The sequence below is a fragment of the Dysidea avara genome, chromosome 8, assembly GCF_963678975.1.
Source record: "Dysidea avara chromosome 8, odDysAvar1.4, whole genome shotgun sequence".
In the NCBI taxonomy this organism is placed as follows: domain Eukaryota; kingdom Metazoa; phylum Porifera; class Demospongiae; order Dictyoceratida; family Dysideidae; genus Dysidea; species Dysidea avara.
Genome location: NC_089279.1, coordinates 9,653,921 through 9,667,573, shown reverse-complemented (window position 1 = coordinate 9,667,573; position 13,653 = coordinate 9,653,921). Strand labels below are relative to the sequence as shown.

General features: G+C 39.2%; 1 long non-coding RNA gene across 4 annotated transcripts; it reads right to left on the bottom strand.

Moving 5' to 3' along the window:
- Nucleotides 1-9,560: 9,560 nt before the first annotated feature.
- On the bottom strand, nucleotides 9,561-11,781 carry LOC136263723 (uncharacterized). Of its 4 annotated transcripts, none has more exons than XR_010704762.1 (10): nucleotides 11,051-11,781; nucleotides 10,865-10,898; nucleotides 10,640-10,814; nucleotides 10,534-10,590; nucleotides 10,304-10,478; nucleotides 10,113-10,264; nucleotides 9,982-10,062; nucleotides 9,843-9,930; nucleotides 9,721-9,789; nucleotides 9,561-9,669 (listed from the first exon to the last, which is right to left on the bottom strand). It is a non-coding gene; the product is annotated as an uncharacterized lncRNA (long non-coding RNA). The 4 variants fall into 4 exon arrangements; XR_010704763.1 differs by having other exon boundaries at nucleotides 10,113-10,253; nucleotides 10,304-10,412; nucleotides 11,051-11,779; XR_010704761.1 differs by having other exon boundaries at nucleotides 10,113-10,253; nucleotides 10,530-10,590; nucleotides 11,051-11,777.
- Nucleotides 11,782-13,653: the final 1,872 nt, after the last annotated feature.

Genomic DNA, 13,653 nt, shown 5'->3' with positions numbered 1-13,653 from the left:
CACAGCTTACACTGTTTCAAGATGGCTTCTGTCAAAATACAAAAATAACCGGAAATAATGGAAGAATGCAGAATAATGAAATATTTAGAACTGAGATGCGAGCGGTGGACAGGAAACAGATAATTTATTTGGAGTGGCCAAATATTGTAAGCCTTGCAAGGGCTCTTGTACATTGCATGGTATAGTCTCGCATAGCCAGACCTTCTACGCGCCAGGCGCTTATCGATTTTTAGATTATAAGCGTCGGCTCGATAAGCGATAAAAATCGATAAGCGCCTGGCGCGTAGAAAGTCTGGCTACGCGAGACTATGCATGGTACCGCTGAGTCTAGACCCCTGTAATTGTGTTGTACATTGTCTCAACAAATAAAACGTACGTACAAGGGCGTAGGCAGGGGGGTTCGGATGGTTCGGACGAACCCCCCCTTTCAGAAGCAGAAATTTTTAAAATTAAAAATCACACCAAATCTTACAGTCCTGGAGCTCTCCGGTAGTTACTTTCCAACTGGCGCTCCTCTGTACTACTCTTGAGGGTCACATCGGATAGTTATAAAAACCGGAATCGAAATGGGAAACGAAACGAAATCAGCCTACAGTATAGTGGAGGACAATCACAATATTATGTACAGTTACACTAAATATATGCACGCAGTACCTGTTTATGCATCAAGCAAGACTCCAGGTGGCAGATTTCTCTGCACGGCGCTTATCGATTAGATAGAGATATTAAACGCCTGCTCCTATCCGAGGGTCTGGGGACTCTATAATAGAAAAGTTCTGTGCTTGGGTAGGTGAGCGTTGATTGTCCCTTGACCACTTTTATAAGAGGAGTGACTAGGAATAACTACTTGATCATTACAAACCGTTTACGGTAAAAAAAGCAGTGGGTTGACGAGTCTGAAGCCATAGGGATCCATCTGTGGCTATTATGGCACGCTTCTTATGAAAGTGGTTAAGGGACAATCAACGGCTCACCTACCCAAGCACAGAACTTTTCTATTGTATAGTCCCCAAACCTTCGGAAAGGAGCAGGCGTAATAATATCTCTAATCGATAAGCACCGTGCAGAGAAATCTGCCACCTGGAGTCTTGCTTGATGCATAAACAGGTACTGCGTGCATATGTTATAGTGTAACGGTGCATAATATAGTGATTGTCCTCTACTAGAGTGTAGGCTGATTTCGTTTCGTTTCGTTTCGTTTCCCGTTTCGATTCCGGTTTTTATAACTATCCGGTCACATCACATTAATGCTGAACCCTGCAAATCATATGTATTGCATCACGTGATCAATTGCGCACGTGATGAATGGCGCACGTGATGAATGGCGCAGGTGAAATGGCGAAAGACTGTTCAGTGGTTGGTTGAGACATATTACAAGCTTAAGGCAGTAGCTGCTAAACTTGAGTGGTCGTGTTATACATGTGTCAGGTTAGCACGAACTGTGAATTGTTGATGTATATTTACCTGATGAATTGTTTGTTTATTTATTACATGTTGTGGTCACGTGATGTCTCGAACATATTGGAGTACAAGCCAAATCTGAAGTTATTGACTATCAACAGGAGGACCGGCCGAGAATAATGTATATAGCTGGAAAGAAGTATTGCCAACTAAGGGACTCGAGTGTGAAGGGCTTCCGTGTGCTAGGAAATTGAAATTGGCTGTCAGTACGCTGTCTGGAAGTGAAGATTAGTTAGTTTTACGATAGGTTTATAGTTTCTATAAGCTGCATAAACAGCAGTGTGTAGGTTTTAGCTAGTTAGATGCACAAACACCTTTTAATGTTACTGCCTAAGGGCACATTTTGTGTATGCATCATTTTCGTTCAAACATGGTCTAGGGGAAGCACCCAGGCCTTCCCCTTAAGACATTCCGGCCACTTTAAATCCGAACCCCCTTCAAAATAATCCTGGCTACGCCCCTGACGTATACCAAAACTTTAATGCACTCTGATAGCTTTCAGGCTAATTGGATCACTGGCGGGGCCAGAAATGGACGTTACAAGTTGCGTGTCCAAACGTGCATGTCAATTCACATGTACAGTGCTCACAAGACTAAACTGATTGTAACACAACACATGAGATGCAGCATACTTTACAAGAAATATCAGTACAGAAATAATCAGACTTAAAAAATTGTTTTGTCAAGATTCCACTTATATTTCAGATTCTTGCCCAAGATTTCATTTTGTGATTCCAAGCGATTTTGTGTTAGATTCCAGTTGGCGTCGGAAACCTTGAAAAAGCTATCAAAACAGAATTTCGGGAAACCTGGCTGTTAGCTACTTGTTCAGTGGATGGTATCATACACTATGATAGTAACTGTATAGTAGGGACCACAAAGGAGTAGGCGTGGCCCACGAAATAATATCCAAAAACCAGCCTCAATTTTCCCTGACAACGATGAGGCAGTATTGTTAGGTAAAACTAAGCCCAAACAAGCTTTCAGATCGACCCGAAACGCTTTCAAAAAGTTGCTACGGAATTTTTAAAAAAATTTATTCTATGGAATTTTCTACTGAGTTGAGTAAGGCCACTCCAATTGGTAATTATGTTTCTGGTCCTTTGAAAATCAGTTTTAGGTGCGGGCGGGCGGGCGGAATTCAGGAACAATGAAGTGACTGCTCAATTAGAGTATTTTTGTGGTTTACTGACTGTTCTATTAGAATATATCGATCTGTACTATGCACTTTGCCCATTTCTTGCAGGTTTTCACTGATAAAATACAAATTGTGACACTTAGATAGTTAGACTTAGCATACTTGTTGAAGTCCAATATTTTTTTCTGAAATCCAGGGTTTTCAAAAACGAAGTTGCTATTGTTCCGGCAGCCGGAAATATTTTGTCAGTGCTATTGTTCCGGCAGTCCACTAGATTTCTCACTATCAAGCACACTAGTTGTATGCTATGCCCCAAGTATTCGACTTTAGGGCGCACGTCTAGTAGGTTGCCCCGAGCATTTGACTTTAGGGAACGCGTCTAGTAGGTTGCCCCAAGCATTCAACTTTAGGGAATGCGTCTAGTAGGTTGCCCCTAGCATTCAACTTTAGGGGACGCGAAAAGTAGTTCTAGTGTTTGGGTTAGGGTCAGGTTCAGCTTTAGTTTCTTCTTCACCTTCAATATAATTATATAGAAGTTACTCCACTCGGAGACATATAAGGCAGAAACTAAGGTAGTTGAGTAACTGGGAGCCACGTAGCACAATGGGTAAGACTCTGGGCTCAAGCACTGGAGGTCCCGGGTTTGATTCCCGTTCAAGGCATTTTGTGTTTTTATTTCGTTTGAGGACCTTTTTTGTCTAAGTTTTATTTTTATTCATGTGACTGCCAGAACAATAGCAACAACCTTTCCGTGACTTAACAGCAAGCTTGCTTATATATACTGAGGTCTGCCATGAGGTGGATGTTGAACCACATTTACAACCTATTACTGGTGAGCAGTTCACCTTAGCCTCATCAAACATTGAAGATGGTGCTCAACTAGATATTTCAGCCAATGGTTTTTGGGGTGGCCGTTGTGAGAAAACTTACATTGATGTTAAAAGTCTTTAACCCACACGCTCCTAGTAATCGTACCACCAGTGCCAGTGCCATTTACAGAAAACATGAATTGTGTAAGAAGCGTTCATACAAAGCTCGCATACGTGAAGATGAACAGAGTTCCTTTACTCCTTTAATCTTTTCAGCCACAGGAGGAATGGTTAACGAAGCAACCATGTTTTACAAACGCCTTGCTATCAGATAAATGGGATTCAAATTATGCTGCTGTAATGGGGTGGTTCCGGTGCTGCTTGTCTTTTTCACTTCTGAGGTCAGCAATTAGATGTCTGAGGGATTCTAGATCCTCAAAGGGCTCCTTTGGCCACTCTTTAGGATCAGCACCAATTGACCTCATTCAAGTAGAGTCAAAACTCCCCTCGAGACTCCCATTAATTAAGCAGTAACTCTTATTGCATTTTTTCCTCCTTTCTTTGTATGTTTAATTTGTTGTTTCTAGGATATGTCCGTTTATCAGTATTGTAAAAAAAGCCTTTCAAAAGCTGATGCGGGAATTTTACCCGTGTATTTCTGAAATTTCACATTCTCCAAAAAAGGATTCGGGCGGTGGACCAGAAACATACTTACCAATTGGAGTGGCCTAAGTAAGTAACTGACTGATGCCTTCAGACAAGCGTAACTCAATAACGGCTAAGGCTACGGGCTTGATTTTTTCACTGTTCGACGTCGCTTCGGCCCGACAGGTGCCTTTTGGCATACCGCAGTATGTACAATGCATTCTTCATGGACTTACCAGTGTCCTCCTTTGTGTCCAATTCATCTTTGCTGACAGCGAAAGGTGTCGATTTGGCGGTAGCACGTGATGGCTTCCCTTCGTACAGTCGATTGCAGCAGAATTCTTGAAAAAAGTATCGCGTACCGTGAGTAGTGTTTCCGTAAGGCTCCTTGTGAATAAATTTTATTGTCCTTGCCACGGATTCAACAGCAATTGAACCACACTAATCTTTTTCCTCAATCCGGCTGATCCGGCGTCACTACAAATAGTTTTCCAGCCCACGGAATGTTTACGGCACGGGAAGAGAAATTTCAACCGGCAATTCTGCAATCGACTGTAACGGAAATCGTCCATATTATTCATAGTGGCTATTTTGATTGCAGAGGTGCTTTTCAAACAGTTACTGATGTGTAACGGGTTGAACATAGCAAACAGCGAAGCGTAATGGATACTTCACTTTTAATATATAATAATAATAATAATTAACTTTACAGTGTACATATACCTACATACATACAAGTTGCAGATGTTGGTAAGATAGAATTGGGACATATGGCAGCACACTGATGGTCCACTGACATCCTGTGTCAGTGGCCGGAAGCTAAATTGTAGTAGTGATTAGCTACAAAGTTTACTTACTATAGTCTAAGATTACTTAAAAGGGGGGAAATTAACAGTTAAAGGGAGTTGAAGTTAGGTTGGTGAGGGATCTTTGAACACTTTGAGCATGGACATAGAAATGAAAAAGAGCAGGTGTTGTTGGAGGTGAAATTGGCAGTGAAATGATTCCACAGATAATCTAAAAGTTTGGCCTTTATCTTGAGTGGGTTGTCCTGGTAGTTGATAACGGGAAGGGAATTCCAGATGCGAGGAAGCCGGTTAAAATAAAAGTTACTAGTGGAATTGTCAGGTGATCTTGTTTGGAGTAGCTTGTTTCCAGAAGCTAGACGTGTGTGACCAGTTGCAAATTTAATGAAATTATTGATATCAAATCCATTGTGGGGGTTGTGGAGATTTTTAAGAAAGAACATCACATCATTTACATCAAGAATGTACATCAGGGGTAGCATATGGAGATTAATAAGACGAGACTTGTAGTCATGCAGTAGAGTAATCATTTAGAATGTATTTAGTTGCACGCCTCTGAACACGTTCGAGTTGCTGAATGTGCTTAATTAGGTGGGGTTTCCAGATGACCGAGCAGTAGAAAAACTGGGATCTAACAAGAGAGGTATATAGTCGAGATTTGGCTTGGACATAATTTTGTAGGGAGAAAGATCTTCTTAGAAGTCCAAGTACCTGATAGGATTTGGAGATAATGTGGTTATAGTGAGCATCCCATGACAGGTCGCTTGATAACATAATTCCTAGATCTTTGTATGTATCAACACAAGAAATCTGGGAGGTGCCGATATTGTAAGATGTTGGAGATTTCCTTTTAAAAGATAGCAGAAAGATTTTTGATAGACCGAATTGAAGATTCCAGTGGGTACTCCAAAAGTTTAAATTATTTAAGTCTTCTTGAAGTTTAAGTTAATCTAGTGGTGAGGAGATAGTTTTGATGCATTTGGTGTCGTCTGCAAATAGAAACAATAGACAAAATTTAATGATGTCCGGAATATCATTAACATAATATGAGAAATAGAGGTGGGCCAAGTATACTTCCCTGTGGGATTCCGGATAGAACTGGGAGAAGGTGAGACAAAGAGTTGTTAATCTTCACACACTGATAACGATTAAGTAGGTATGATTCAAACCATGACCAAAGCTTGCCAGAAATTTCAAGTGATCGAAGTTTGAATAACAGTTCCTTGTGGAGGACACTGTCAAAAGCCTTTTTGAAGTCAAGATAGACTAAATCAGGTTGGTCATTAGTACTATGTATGGTGTTCAACATGAGAAGCAACTGTTGCACTGTGGATCGATTTTTTAAGAAGCTAAACTGCTGAGGTGAGAGAAAACTTGAAATGTAAAAAATGGTTTTGTTGTAAACTAGTTGTTCTAATACCTTAGATGTTATACAGAGTAGAGATAATTAGTAACTTGAGTCTTGTCACCAGATTTATGTACAGGAACAATCGTGTGTATGCGCCATTCATAAGGTATGGAGCAACTATTTAAACTGATTGTAAACAAATGGTGCAATGGCTTAGCAAGAATGCTAGCATATTGTTTGAGAATCCTTGGGCCAATACCATCAATACCAGTGGCCTTGTCAGTATGGAGTGAGACGAGTGCTTCATATACTTCCTGTTCAGATATTTGGATTGATACTAAATGACATCTGACAGATGGGTCAATTTTGTCAGCGTAGGGTGGGAGTACGAAGTCTGAGGAGGTAAACACAGAGAAGAAATATTCATTAAAAAGAGAGGCTTTATCAGCACTGTCAGTGGCAGGAGCACCGTTGTAAAGGACAGAGGATGGTATAGAGCTGGATTTTTTGACACTTCTTATATATTTGTAGACCATGGAGTTATTATTTGGTGTAAAGTTAATTATTAACTTTCTTTCAAAACTGACCTGGCTTTATGGATTTCATCAGACAGTCGATAATTAATATAACTGGGGCGCGCGGCACTCCTCTCTTTTCGTATGCGTGGATTGTAGAGGTGCTTTTTGAATAGTTCTTGATTCGAAAAGCTATGTAACGGGTTGAACATAGCTGAAAACGAAGCGTAATAATGTGGATACTTCACTTTTCAGACGATAATTGATATACCTAACAATGGTGAGACCACAACTACTGAGAGTATGCATCTGCTGTCTGGGATCCCTACCACGTTGGAGATATTTTAGAGTTAGAGAAAGTACAACGAAGAGCAGCGCGCTGGATGTTGAATGACTATGGCAGATTCAGTTCAGTTTCTCTATTGTTGGATCAGCTGAAATAGCCTACATTACAAACTCGTCGGAAATTATCTAGGTTACAAATATTGCATAAGATACACTACCAACAGTTATCACTCCAAATTCCTCATTATTACTTACCAAAAACACGACCAACAAGACAATACCACCATCTTCACTATATTTTACCTACCTCATCCACCACGGCATACCAAAACAGCTATTTCTCAAGAACAATAAACGAGTGGAACATACTACCAACTGATACAATTGAAATTGCAGATACTGATCTATTTACAGCTAGACTCCAATCATATTATTGTACCTAATGTATTTGTTTATGTGATTCCTGAGCACACCAGCAGGGCTGACTGCTCAGTAAACAATAATAATAATAATATATAGTTGGGGGGCGCGGTGCCATTTCAGATGAGGTATGCGTGGGTTCACCAGTCATAATAAAATCATTTACAAAAAAAGTTAAACAGACAAGTAGAGCTACGCGAAAAATTTGGAATTTTTAACTAGAGTAGGGACTACAGTATAGTCTCGCGTGCCAGACGGTTTGTGTGGGGGCGGCAAATAAACCCACACAAACCGTCTCAAGGGGGTGTCACGTCGGCTCAAGCTGTAGGTAGATCTGCGACCGCGGTCAAAGTCTTGACCGGGAAAAATTTCACCTTGACCCTTGACTTGCAGCGTTTATCGTCTTTGACCTATGACTTGCGCGTTTCTTGTCGAAATTTTGACCTCCACTTATGTCTTTATTTTCCTATACGCACCTGCGTTTGTAACCTAGTATAATATTTTCTTAGTGCGTGCTACCAGCAGCTGGGAGAGAAAAATCATTATAGTTACGGCGAAATTCCTGTTGGAGCTTTAAACATCTTCTTGGAGATCCTTACTTCTTGTGAGTTACGTATAATTCCGTAAACTTGATAACAGCTACGTATAGTTTTCGATTGTGGGTTTCGAACCTTCTGTATCGTCTTGACCCTTGACCAACTGTAAGAGCTATTTTGTGGCCTTGACCGTTGACTTAGAGTTTGACTGCGGTCGCAGATCGACCTACAGCAAGAGCCTGAGTGACACCCCTTGCGTCTGGTACGCGAGACTACTATAGTACATCGATAAAAGTACTGAAACAAGTTGGAGTAGTCCATGATATTAAATCACAGTAAAACAATAAGAAATGTTATATCCCTACTGTGCATTTCCGTTATGGTATCAGGGGCGGATCTAGGATTTATAAAAGGAGGGGCTAACTCGAGGTACTAATCTCTTGGGTAGAGGTGTGTGAAGCATGCTGGAACTAGGGGGGCCTGGGGGAATGCCCCCCCAGGAAAATTTTGAAAAATAGATGCTAAAATACTGCAATTTGGAGACATTTCCACATAAAATTCATAATATTTTCTGCCTGTAGATATTTTATATACTGCCTTTAGATTATAGGTATGGCTCTCTAGTATTTTGCTAATGGAAAAGTTTGGGTAGGTACAGGCAACCAAGTACATGATGCACCCCTCTCACAATTGCACAACACTGAATAGGTGCATGTTAGAATAATAATGTTGAAAGTGGAAAATTTTGAAATTTGAACAATACAAGATTGAATCTGAGAGCATTTTCAATGGAAATTGTGTACCTGAATTAAGTATTGTCATACATATCAACTACACAAGTAGATGAATGAAGCCCTTTAAACAGACCAATGCAGGTGCAGGCAGATTTGGAAAAATTCCATAACAGAACCAACTACATGTTTCCAGTGAATGTTCTATTAGAGTAGTTAGCTGACTGCTCTATTAGAGTATCTCGATCTTGTACACCTCCAATGCTGATCCGGGTCCTTGTTGCATAAACTTTAGCATAAATCCACTGATAATACCTTGGAAAGATGTTTAGGCAGTTTTATGAGTATTTGTATTATTAGTGATCATATAATTATGCTAAGACAAAATTTCATTATAATACTCAGCATATTGATTAAGTAAAGCCTAAATATGAAGAGGGGGCTTCAGCCCCCAAAGCCCCCCCCCCCCCCCCCCCCCCCTGGATCTGCCCCTGGGTATCATGAGCACAGTAGGGATATAACACTTCTTATTGTTTTACTGTGATTTAATATCATGGACTACTCCAACTTGCACTGTGAAAAAAGCTCAGAATAATAAGGTATATAACAGTCTTATTATGTTAGTATTGGAATGAAATAGTACAGCATATATTATTAGATTAGGACTTTACTATAACAAGCTTATTGAATACATTTAAGACGGTCATATATTAGAGATTAAATCACTAGTATAGTGCGGTGTATTATCAGACTATACTAAACCTATTTCAGCCATATATTGGCTACTATACTACTGTACTTTTTTACTTTCCTATAATTTGTGGCTACCTTAATTAAATAATTTCTATAATTACATTTATAACGAATTTAATTCTGTAAATATGTTAAAACCACAATAGGTACAGCTAGTAAATCAATGTCTCCTTGGCCATGGCAGTATCAAATCAATTTTGTCATTTATCAGTCTTTATCCAACTGCAGCAGATAAGACAGTAAATACAATTCACAAATTCCATTACAAATTACCTATATTATCATCACTATGTAGAACTCTGTGACAATCTGTTATTCATCTGGTAGAACTGTCCCACAGCTCTTATACAAAGATGGTAAATATAATGTGTATTCTGGATAATCGTTGGTCTTACAGTTTGTAACAATAAGAATCTCATAAAGCCACGACCTTGTCTGGAAACGTAGTAATGCCAAGTAGAACGGCGGCTAGGTCCCACAACTCTATTAAAGATGGTAAATATAATGCATATACTGAACAATCATTATACTTACAGTTTGTAACAATCTTTTAAAACTGAGACCGACAATCCATGTACATCTAAGACAAGTCTGATAAGACCAGGTCTCACAACCCTAAATGGAGGCAAACATAATTCATATTCTGGATTATTAGGTGTACTTACAGGTATTATCAGTGAGTCTAACCAGACATAAAACAGCCACTTAGTATGTGACTTTGTTGGACTAACGTGTTACGTAAGCTCACAAGAAGCATCTGATACACTCATAACCAAGTCCAAGAATCTTGTAATCACTAAGTACAACTGAAACAAGACTAAATATAATATAATTTGCATACTCTCAGTGAACTTACTTTTGTTAGCAATATGAGCATGGTCAGTGAAATAAGGACAAACAAGACGGAACAGGTTCTTGAAAGCACTCAACTCATTTACAGTGCCAGACGAGGTAGCAGCCGTCAGCTGTTGATGAAAAACAAGAAGAAATGAGACCAGTTCCCAGAAGAAATGAGACCAGTTTCCACAAACCTAAACGAAGGTAAATATAAATTGTATGCTGGACACTCTCAGTGTACTTACTTACAGATGTTAGCAATAAGAAGAATCTCCTAGAACTGAGACCAAGTCTGTAATTCCTACCCTATTGAAAAGAAAATGAATAAAAACACAATCGGGCTTAATGCACTTACAGCTGTAAGTAATTAGATGACGTTGAACAACTCCGTGAAAAAAGAACAAAACTGTCCACATATGGTCACTACCAGATTCTTTAAAGGAAGCAGCTGCCATTGAAGGAAACTAATACTGCAGATGTTGTACACTGACAGCCTGTAGAACTAAGAGGTTCGACAAGAAACTGTACCTCTGAAAAGATAATATACAAAATCGTAAGAGCAGACCATGCATACTCTTACTGTTGATGGCTGATGAACTGTGTCCACTCGTCATCTGAGATAACAGGATAAAAAACATGTAATACGTACACACTGACAGCAACACCAAAGTTGAATCATTTGCGGGCCATTGTCATACAATACAAAATAAACAATTTAATATGGCTAAACCTATCGTACGAGCTATCATTTTAGTCTAATACTTACTCATCTAGAGCTGTTTTTGATTGCTGCCATCGAAGGAATTGTCCACTTGGCCGCGCCACTTCACCACTACAGCCAGCAGGGATGTACAGTTGTGGTCCATAACTATCATCGTGGCTCATTGGACGATGGCGCCGATCGCGCACACTCTCCGCGGGATACGCCGTCGTATCACTCACATTTACAACCTCTGATACAACAATAGTGACAAAGATGGCGACTTAATTGCATCTGATACGCATGCGCACACCACTGACCCCTTCAATTTTAAACAAGCATTACTGCGAACTTCTAACTGTGCAAGAAAGTCTAGATTTGTATGACTCTTAGATTGAATAATTAGTTTTACTGGTAGCTATTATATGCTTTACTGTATGAAAATGTGTGCGTATGAAATTATCACAACAAACTGAAGCTATAGCTAGCTATAGTGATTAACAGAAGTGTAGCTACTTATTGTAAAATCATCATGACTTTGTTTGGTACAAAAAAAATCTTAAGTCACATGAGATGGTGAAGCTAAAAATGAGACAATAATGAGATCTGATGGTGAAGCTAAAAAGTTATCACATTTAGTTAAGTAAACAAAGCCATACAAAGAATGTGTATTAAACTAAAGTATAATCTGTTTCCCATAATATAAGATGGGGTTTATACTAAAGTATAAGATAGTTAGTATAATGCAAGGCTATGCTGAGATTATTTGTATAGTTTAAGCCATTAGATATACCATCTTATATTCCTTTTTTTTCACAGTGTTGTTTCAGTACTTTTTATCAATGTACTATGGTCCCTACTCTAGTTGAAAATTCCAAATTTTTTTGTGTACTTGTTGAAAGTAAGGAATTGGTATAAAATGTGTGAAAATCTTGTACATGTAGCTACTGCCATTAACGAGCTACATTTTGAAAAATTAAAACCGGCATATCTTTCTAAATAGGCGATAATTAAGCCAGTTTTTCTTTGAGACTTTCACATACAACTACAATTTTATAGCCAGGCACACTAAAATAGCTAGCTTACCGATTGTAGTCTTGAAGCACACCCAGAAGTAATGGTGACTACTTAAAATGGCCAGAGCAGCAAGTTTACAGCTTTGCATTATTGGTGTGATTATATATGTGATCTTATGTGACACAATTGCATTACAACTTCGAATTCAATTTTACAACCAGGCACACTAAAAATTAATCTAAAATAGCTAGCTTACTGATTTTAGCCTTGAAATTAAACACACAGAAGTAATGGTGGCTACTTGCAACAGCCAGAGCAGAGAATTTACAGCTTACAAGGAGATGGCTGTGTGTGGCAGTAGCTACAGCTCCATAGTGTTGGATAAAGATGTACGCTATTCATTTTAGCCACTTTTGAACCCTAAATGGCCCAAAACTTGGTCCAATTCATCCTTCTCCTTTCTCTGATATTTTCTTTCATTAATCCCAGCCCTCCCACCACCCCACACCCATTGTAAAGCTCACCTTATATCAGGGCCGCCCACGGGGGGAAGGGGGGGACATTTTGCCCCGGGCCCCAGCCTGAAAGGGGCCCCAGGAGGCCCCATGAATACCTGTTTAAATGATCGATATACTCTAATAGAGCTGTCAGATCTAAATACTCTAATAGAGTAGTCACAGTATTCTTCAGAGGAGCAGTGTAGTAAGCTTATAGATAAGGAGATATGGTTGGTGAGAGGTAGCTATTGTCATTGTTAGCAGGTCATGACATTTTTTTTTTTGGTCTTCAACTTACAGCTTGGGTAAAGTTGTTATTCAGAATGGAAACCTCCTTGCCTCTGGGGGCCCCACTTTAACTTTTTGCCCTGGGCCCCTTAATTTCTCTGGGCGGCCCTGCCTTATATAGTCAAGCCTTGGTCAATTTTTGGTAAAAAAGCTATAGTATCTTATATGGTGGGAAACTTGGCTGTTGGCTACTTGTTCAGTGGATGGTATTGAGGGTAAGGAATTTATGCGAAACATTTGAAAATCTGTACACGTAGCTACAGCCATTGCTGAGCTATATACGACACTTTGAAACTTAAAACCAGTATATTTCAGTACTTTTGATAAGCCCAGTTTCCTCAGACCAGATCACATATAAGTACATATAGATAGGACAAGTTGATTCCAAAATTAATGATGCTGTATTAATTGAATTCCAATAAGTAGAAGCAATGTAATGAAAATACTTCAGTAGTTCTGGGCTTGTACCACAGCATGTATTCAATGTACCAGAACCAAGGAGTACACAACTGTCATGTCTACTGTCCCATCCATACAAATTTTTGTCGTGAAGTTGAGCAACCAGCTGGGGCTTGCAACAAAACTGATCATGACCTATATATCATTTTTCTTACAAACACAGCAATTAATTTAACAAACTAAAAATAAAGTAACACCTATGTTTTTAAAGACATTCAATAACATTTCCTTGTTGGCTCTCAAAAACATTTTGTTTCCAGCTGAGATTGCAGAACATTCTATGTCCCAGGAAATGTATTTGGAAACATTCCAAAAGAAATTTAGAATGCAGTAGTAGTTGAACTATTTATCAAGACCATCATTGGATGAGAAAGTGCGAGTACAATAAAATAATAAGCATATGAAGTC